The following is a 6,838-nucleotide window of genomic DNA, read 5'->3' as shown; positions in this document are numbered from 1 at the left end:
TGGGCCCCGGGCCTCGGCAATGCAGAGCGTGGCCCCCACAGGTGCGCTCACTGGGCACCGGAGGGCCCGGGAGGTACGGCCCCGGCCTGGCCCGCGCCAGCTGAGTCCGCAGCTCAGTCCTTCCTGCGAGGTGGCCACCTGGGCCCAGCGGCACTCACACGTGGGGCCAGAGCTGCAGACGCTCAGGGCGGGGGTGATGGCCCCCAGGCCATCACCAGGTTCCCAGGGGCCCTGCTGTGGCAAAGATTCAAAGGTAGCCTGAGGGACAGGGGTTCCCACGGGAAGGCAGAGAGGGACAGGCTGACCCCCTGCCCCACGGGGGTCAGTTCTGCCACCCTCGGCCCTCAGTGTTCTTCTGAACATTCAAGGGGGGGTGGTTCTCCCCTCCTGCTGCCCCGCATGCGGCCTGGTCATGAGGACGCAGACCAGAGGTGTCGGGTGGGCAGTGGCTGCCCCCTCCCCTCCACAGGGACCCGGGCTGGTCAGGCGCCCAGCTGCTTCCAGGAGGGGCTTCCAGGGCCGGGGAGGGGCCGGCGCTGTGGCAGCCGCCCCACAGGCCTGGAAGCCGCCTATGTGGCTGAGAAGTCCAAACACGCAGGGTCTGGGTTTTCCAGGGAGGACGCTCCCAGCCCAGCGCTCCTGACCCCGGCCCCGGCCCGCCCCTCCCCCACCCCCTGCCGGGCCATCCTTTCCCGAGCCTGCAGTGACCACCTCCGCGCCGACGGCCCCTGCGGGCTGAGTCCAGCTGCACCGTGGCCCGAGCGTGTGGAAAGAGGACGTCGGCAGGGCCAGGGGATGCGGCCACCCGGGTCAGGACGCGCCTCCGCCACCTGGGGGTGCCGACGGGTCTTGTGCAGTCTCCGGGGAGAAGGGCGCAGAGCGGGGTGCTGCTGCTGCAGGCCAGACCCGCCCGAAGCGGGGGAGGCAGGAGGCCGCCGCCCGGGAGCCTCGAGGGACGGCGGCCTCCAGGCCCACACCGACCCGGCAGCCCCTGCTCGCCTTCCACCCGCCTGCAGCCCACTGGGTGCTCCCCCGGGTCTGGCTCCTGGACGCCTCCCTGCCCCCCTCAGAGGACGAGGGGCGACAGGCAGGTGCCTCACTACACATGCTCCCTCAGGTTAGCGCCGCCCGAGCGGCACCGACTGCCCGCGGTTCTGAGGAAGGGGCCCGCCCGCCACCTGCCCGGCGCACGGAGACGCCGGGCGCCCAGGACCGCCCCGCCGGCGGGACCGCCATCCTCGGCTGTGCCTCCAGCATCTCGGGGCGGCGATCTCTGTAAGAAGCGGGCTGCCCTCCGACCCCACCCCACGCTCGACACCACCGCTGCGCCCGCCTTGGCGGCCCACTGCACTGGCCCCTGCAGCGGCCTTGCCCGCCCCCGCCCCGCGGCCAGCTGACCGCGCTCCCGCTGCTGCCCCCAAGCGGCTCTGGGGACAGCTCAGGTCCCCTCAGTGGCGCAGGCGGCCCTTTGCTCTGACGGCAGCCTGGGCACTACAGTGGCCTGACGCTGACCCCCCGAACCTGGACGTCCTCCCAGCCTGCCCCCTCCAGGTCTCACTCAAGACACCCCTTTTCTCAAGAGACGGCCCGCAACCTGTCTGGGCTGCAGCCCCGCGCCAGGGTATCGGCGCCCAGAGGCCAGGCAGTGAGGCCTTCCAAGGCCCCTCCCCAGCATGCACTCTCGAGGGCTTGGCGGAGGCGTGATGACCCGCGCATGGAGCCTAGGCTGGGCCAGCTCGAGGCAGCCTGGCCCCCGGAGGCTGCAGGCGCTCCTGGCCGGTCAAAGCTGCGCACACGAGCAGAGCCAGGCAGGGCACAGGCCAGATTTGGCCCTGGGAGGCGGCTGGGCACTGCGAGGCGGCCGCTGGCACTGCAGGGCGGGGAGAAGCCGGTGCTCCAGGGGCCTCGCCGGGCACCACCCCCGCCCCACAGGTCTGTCACCTCCTGGCCCCCTGGGAACAGTCCTGCGTGAACCTCCTGGGGCCCACTCAAGCCCCAGGGCACCTACTGCCCGGGTAGGAGCTGCCTCGTCCCCTCTGCCCTGGGGGCCGCAGGGACACCGGCAGGCAGCAGGGACAGCTGACATGTGGCCACTTTACACATGGTGGCGGGGAGCCCAGTAACCAGGCCAGTCACCCCGCCAGCAGCGGCAGGCCTGGGGTCTGCAGTGTGAACGGCCTGCCAGGTGATGGACTTGGAAGACTGTGGGGTTCGGTCAGAGAAGCAGGAAATGTAACAGGAAGGGTGGTGGGCAATAGGCCCAGGCCTGTGGGGCCCCAAGGGCACCCCGAGGGCCCCGAGCACCAGGCTTCAGCTTCAGGCTCCGGCCCGCAGGTGTGTCCAGCTGGCTAAGGGAGCTGTGCTAAGGGGCCTGGCGCCACGCTGGGTCACCTGGCCAGTCTCCTGCCCCGGAGGAGCCTTCCGCAGGAGAGCCCTTGGGCCAGGGCTGGAGGGCGCGCACCTCAGTGGCCGAGGCTGGCTGCAGTCATGCCCAGTCACCTTCTGCCCATGCACGTGCCAGCCGGCGTCAGGACACGCTGTGGTGGGCCAGGCCCGCGGCTCCCGCGAGAAAATGCCCTCACTGAACGCGTCCTGCGAGGTCAGGCTGCCGGGCGGCCCCACCACCTCAGCACGCCGACCCCGACCAGCCTCATGCGTGTATTCCGGCCAGAGGAAGGCGGTGGGGCGAGACGCACCTCCCGTTTAGAAGATTCTAGGACCCCCGCGCCGGCCTCGCCTCGGGAACACAGAACTCTGTGGCCCCACTGGGCAGGGGGCGCTGAAAACGGCCCGACTGCCCGGCGCAGAGGCCTGGTGGGGCCAGAAGGGGCGAGCAGGCCTGGACGCCAGCGGTGCGCACATGGCTTGCTCCCACAGGCCGTTTCCCTCTTAACATCAAGTGACCAAAAGTCCCACAGGGGGAAAAACAAGTGTCAGGACAGGTGGCACCGGGCTGAGACCAACCCAAGCTGCTGCTGAGCCGGGAGCCCCGGAGCCGGACGTGCCGCCTGCGGGCCGGGCTGCGCCGCCCGTGCCTGTGAGCAGGGCCGCGGCTGGAGGCCAGCAACAGCCAGGAGGAAGCACGTGCTTGTCCCGAAGGGCCCCGCTGGCCCGGCTGCTGGGAGACCAGACACTGGGGCGCCCAGGAACACCTCTGGGACTGGCACCTGCCTGCCTATCTCCGCTGGGAGGCAGCTGTGGACACTCACAGAGCCTGGCTGACAGGGTAGGAGACAGGACATGCTGGACAGAGGTGAAGTTCAAGGCTGGTGGGCCCAGGGTGAGCAGGCGAGGGCACGGCTGCTGCGGCTGAGGCGCGGGCCGGGCACTGACCGTGTCCCGCTGAGGCACAGGGGCCTGGCCCCTGCAGAGGGCACAGCTCCCTGGGCATCGTGCTGTGAGCTGCAGTGACCCAGGCCAAGCCTGGCGGGGAGGTGGGGGGGCGGCCCAGCGCCAGGCATGAGGTGTGCTGGCGAGAGGGTGGGCAAGCGGGCAGAAGCCACTCTCCTGCTCTGTGCCCAGGCGCCCGGCAGAAAGGTTTGCTTTTTCCCAAAATGAAATTATGGGGACCGCAGCGGCTCTCAGGGCTCCACCCCGAGGCCCGCGCTGCCGGCTGGCCGCACTCTGGTATCTGGGAGCACGCTCAAGCCTTACTTTAGCCCCTGCTGGGCAGACCCCGGCCTCTGCTTTGGCGAGCGCGCGGCCAGCCGGCAGCCTTCCCTGCAGTCTTGGACAGGGCTGCGGGGGCCGCTCTCCGGGCACCCAGTGGTGACGAGACATCCCTGTGGTGCAGGCTGGCCGCTCTCCATCGGGCAGTGCCCAAAGACCTCTGCCTCCCGGGAGGCCCCCACGCCAATCACCAGGCTCCTGGCGAGACAGACGGGAGGACGACCCTCCCTCCTGGAGCTCCAGGTCCCCAGGGCACCGCAACGAGGACCCGGTGGGAGCAGCCGACCAGCACCCGCCTCCGGTCACGCCCCTGTGGACAGCGCTGAGGAGCCCGGCTCCCGCTGAGTACACTGACAGGCCCCACAAAGGGGCACAGATCACACCACGTGGCTGCTCCCTTCCCGCCCGAGATGGAGTCCAGGCCCACCTGACCTCCCGCACCAGCCTGCTCGCGGCCCCCCAAGCCCTGCAGTCAGGCCTCCTGGCCTTTGCGCCCCCACCGCAGCGCTTCACCTGGCAAATTCCGGTCCTGCGAAACCCACCCACAGGCCCTTTGCCGGCCACCCTCAGGCATCCGGCTAGCCGTGGGCCTCCACTTCCTGTCGCGGCTCCGCGTGCTCCCGGCCCCCCATGCCTGTGCCCCACCACTTGGGGGGCTCTCTTGGCTGTTTACCTGTGGTTTAGCAACCCAACAAACAAGTGGGTGTTGACCTGTGGCAACTAAACACTGGGCCGACTGCCCGCCAGTGAGTAGGTGGGCTGGGGCGTCTGGCCAGCAACCAGGAGGGCTTGTTGGCAAGGGGGGGGGGGGGGGGGGGCTCCCTCCGGGGCCCCACCCTGAGTCCTGCGCAGCTGGCAGAGTCCCAGTCCAGCCTGGGGACTCTGTGGTGTCAGAGGCGGCCAGCATGCCCCTGCAGCCCAGAAGGGCGGGAGGGTGGCTCACTCCGTGGGCTTTATAAATCCAATGCAGAGCCTTTCGGATTAATCTGACAAAACCGAACCCCAAAGCTAAATCCCCCACGTAGGCCTTTGCCAGTGTGAAGGACAGGCTTCGGTCCAGCCCGAGGGGCCTGGGATGGCCGCCCCCACCTCCAGCTCTGGGTTTGCACGGTGCTGCTGGGAGACTGTGGAGGGTGGGGACCACCGGCCACAGCCCAAAGCACTGACAGGCTGGAAGCCCGAGGCAACCAGTGGTGCCGCCGGCCAGCGGGTGATTGTCATTCTGCCCTCGGGTGGTTCCGGTCCCGCCCAGCCTGAATCAGAGGCCTCCTGAACTGGGAGGGGCCTGCAGCCCAGCACACCGGGGAGGCTGCGGTGCAGCTGGGACCCACAGTTCATGTCCTTGCAGGCCTGGCCCCTCCCCCCACCCACGCACCCCACTCTGCAAATTCTCAACCCAAAACCCAGGATGCCTGGTGCACTGGGTGCCCCCAAGGCAGCCTGGCAGGTGGCCCCAGCCTCTGGGCTACTTCTGCACTGTGCCCAGGCTCGAAGTCCTCTTCTAGGGCACCCTACCCTCGACCCCCTTCACCCCCAGGTCCCGAATAGCCCTGAAATCAGACCACTCCTGGCTTCTGGCCACCCCAGCCAGCCCCTCCCCACCCTCCAGGGCTCTCTGGACCTTCTTGGGGTCTTGGGGGCAGAGCAGAGCTCCGACCTGGCTGGTCCCAGTTGCAAACCAAGGCAGCTGGGCAACCGGCACCCACCTTGTGCTGCCCGGGCCAGACCCCCTGCGCAAGCGGCTCCAGGGACCTTGAAGTGGGCACAGGGCCCTCAGCTTCTGTAGGGCCTGAGGGGGCCGCTCCAGGCCATGGGTGGGGCTCGCAGGCTGCTGGGCCCTGCTCCCACAGCTGGCAGTTCAGGGCTGGGGCTCGCTGGGGGCGGGAGCTCCAGAGTCAGGGCAGCTGGCACTCAGGCACCAGCGCCAGCAGTGGGTGGCGGGCTGTGCCCGTCAGCATGGACCACCCCACAACCAGCTGAAGGCAGGGCCCCTGGGTGTGCCCTTGTGTGCAGCAGCTTATTCACCCTCCACCCGCCCTCCGCCACTGTCTGGCCGCCAGTCCCCCACCCACCTGTCCACCCGGCAAGGGGCCCGCACTCACCGCTGGCCCAGAGGAGCCACAGGTTTCTCCGAAGGAGTGGCCTGACTCACTGGGGGATGAGCCCGGCCTCGCTGAGACAGCGCTCCCCGCAGCTGAGAGGCCGCATGCGTGCTCAGGTGGCACCTTGAACCCTTGCCCATCCCGGAGAGCCCCGAGGTCGGGCTGGTTCTCTGCCAGACCTCCGGTGCCTCATCATGAGTCTGCCACGTGCTGCCTGGAATTGGGGTGACAGGCGGCCCCACTGGGACCCGTCCTGCACGTGGCCTGTGCCCTCAGGTCATGTAGCGCGTCTCCGCCTCCGGGCTGGAGGTGGGCACAGGCTGCGGGCCCCAGGGCAAACCCTCCCTCGCAGGGAGCCTGGCGTCTGCAGGCGACTGGGCCCACATTTGCTGCCGCCCCCCCGGGCCCCAGTCAGCGCCTGTGTTCTGGTGGGGCTCAGCGGTGCAGAGAAGGGGCGGGGTGCGGAGGAGGTGGGACTGGGACACACAGAACTGGGGTGCAGTGGAAAGATCGACGTGAGAAAGATCCCCGCTGGAGGTGAAGAGGAGCAGGTGGGGCGATGGGTCCCCAGTGTGGCAGGAGGAGTGGGCACGGCAGTGGGGCCGAGGGAGCCAGCAAGTGTCCCGTGGGCAGCGGGGCCCGGCCTGGGGGTGCTAGGGAGGAAGAGGACCGTGTGTCCAGAGGGCAGCGTGGGCAGGCGAGAGGATGCCCTGGGACCTCGGCCAAAGGCTGACAGGGCTGCACGACCTGGGGGCTGGTTTGGGTCCAGGGGAAGGGTGGGCCCAGTCCGCGCCAGCACCCATCTCTTTCCTGGCCCGACACAGGCCCCGGGGGCGGAGCAGGCGCCAGAGCGGGCCAAGAGCGCAGCCGCCTCCAGCCGCCCGCCGCGCCGCTCACGGGCACAGGTGACGGGTCCACGGGACAGGCCGGCCGACTGGAGGCGGGGTGGCGGGGGACACACAGGCAAAACGCAGCACCCCAACAGCTCGGCTGACACTACTCCCCTGGGTCTTTTGGGGGCGACAGAGTGGGGCCACTTGGGTCTGGGTGGCTGCCGCAGCCTGGCA

Source organism: Condylura cristata, unplaced genomic scaffold (assembly GCF_000260355.1).
Source record: "Condylura cristata isolate star-nosed mole 26May11 unplaced genomic scaffold, ConCri1.0 scaffold00054, whole genome shotgun sequence".
Taxonomy (NCBI): Eukaryota; Metazoa; Chordata; class Mammalia; order Eulipotyphla; family Talpidae; genus Condylura; species Condylura cristata.
Note: the sequence above shows the minus strand (reverse complement) of the source record.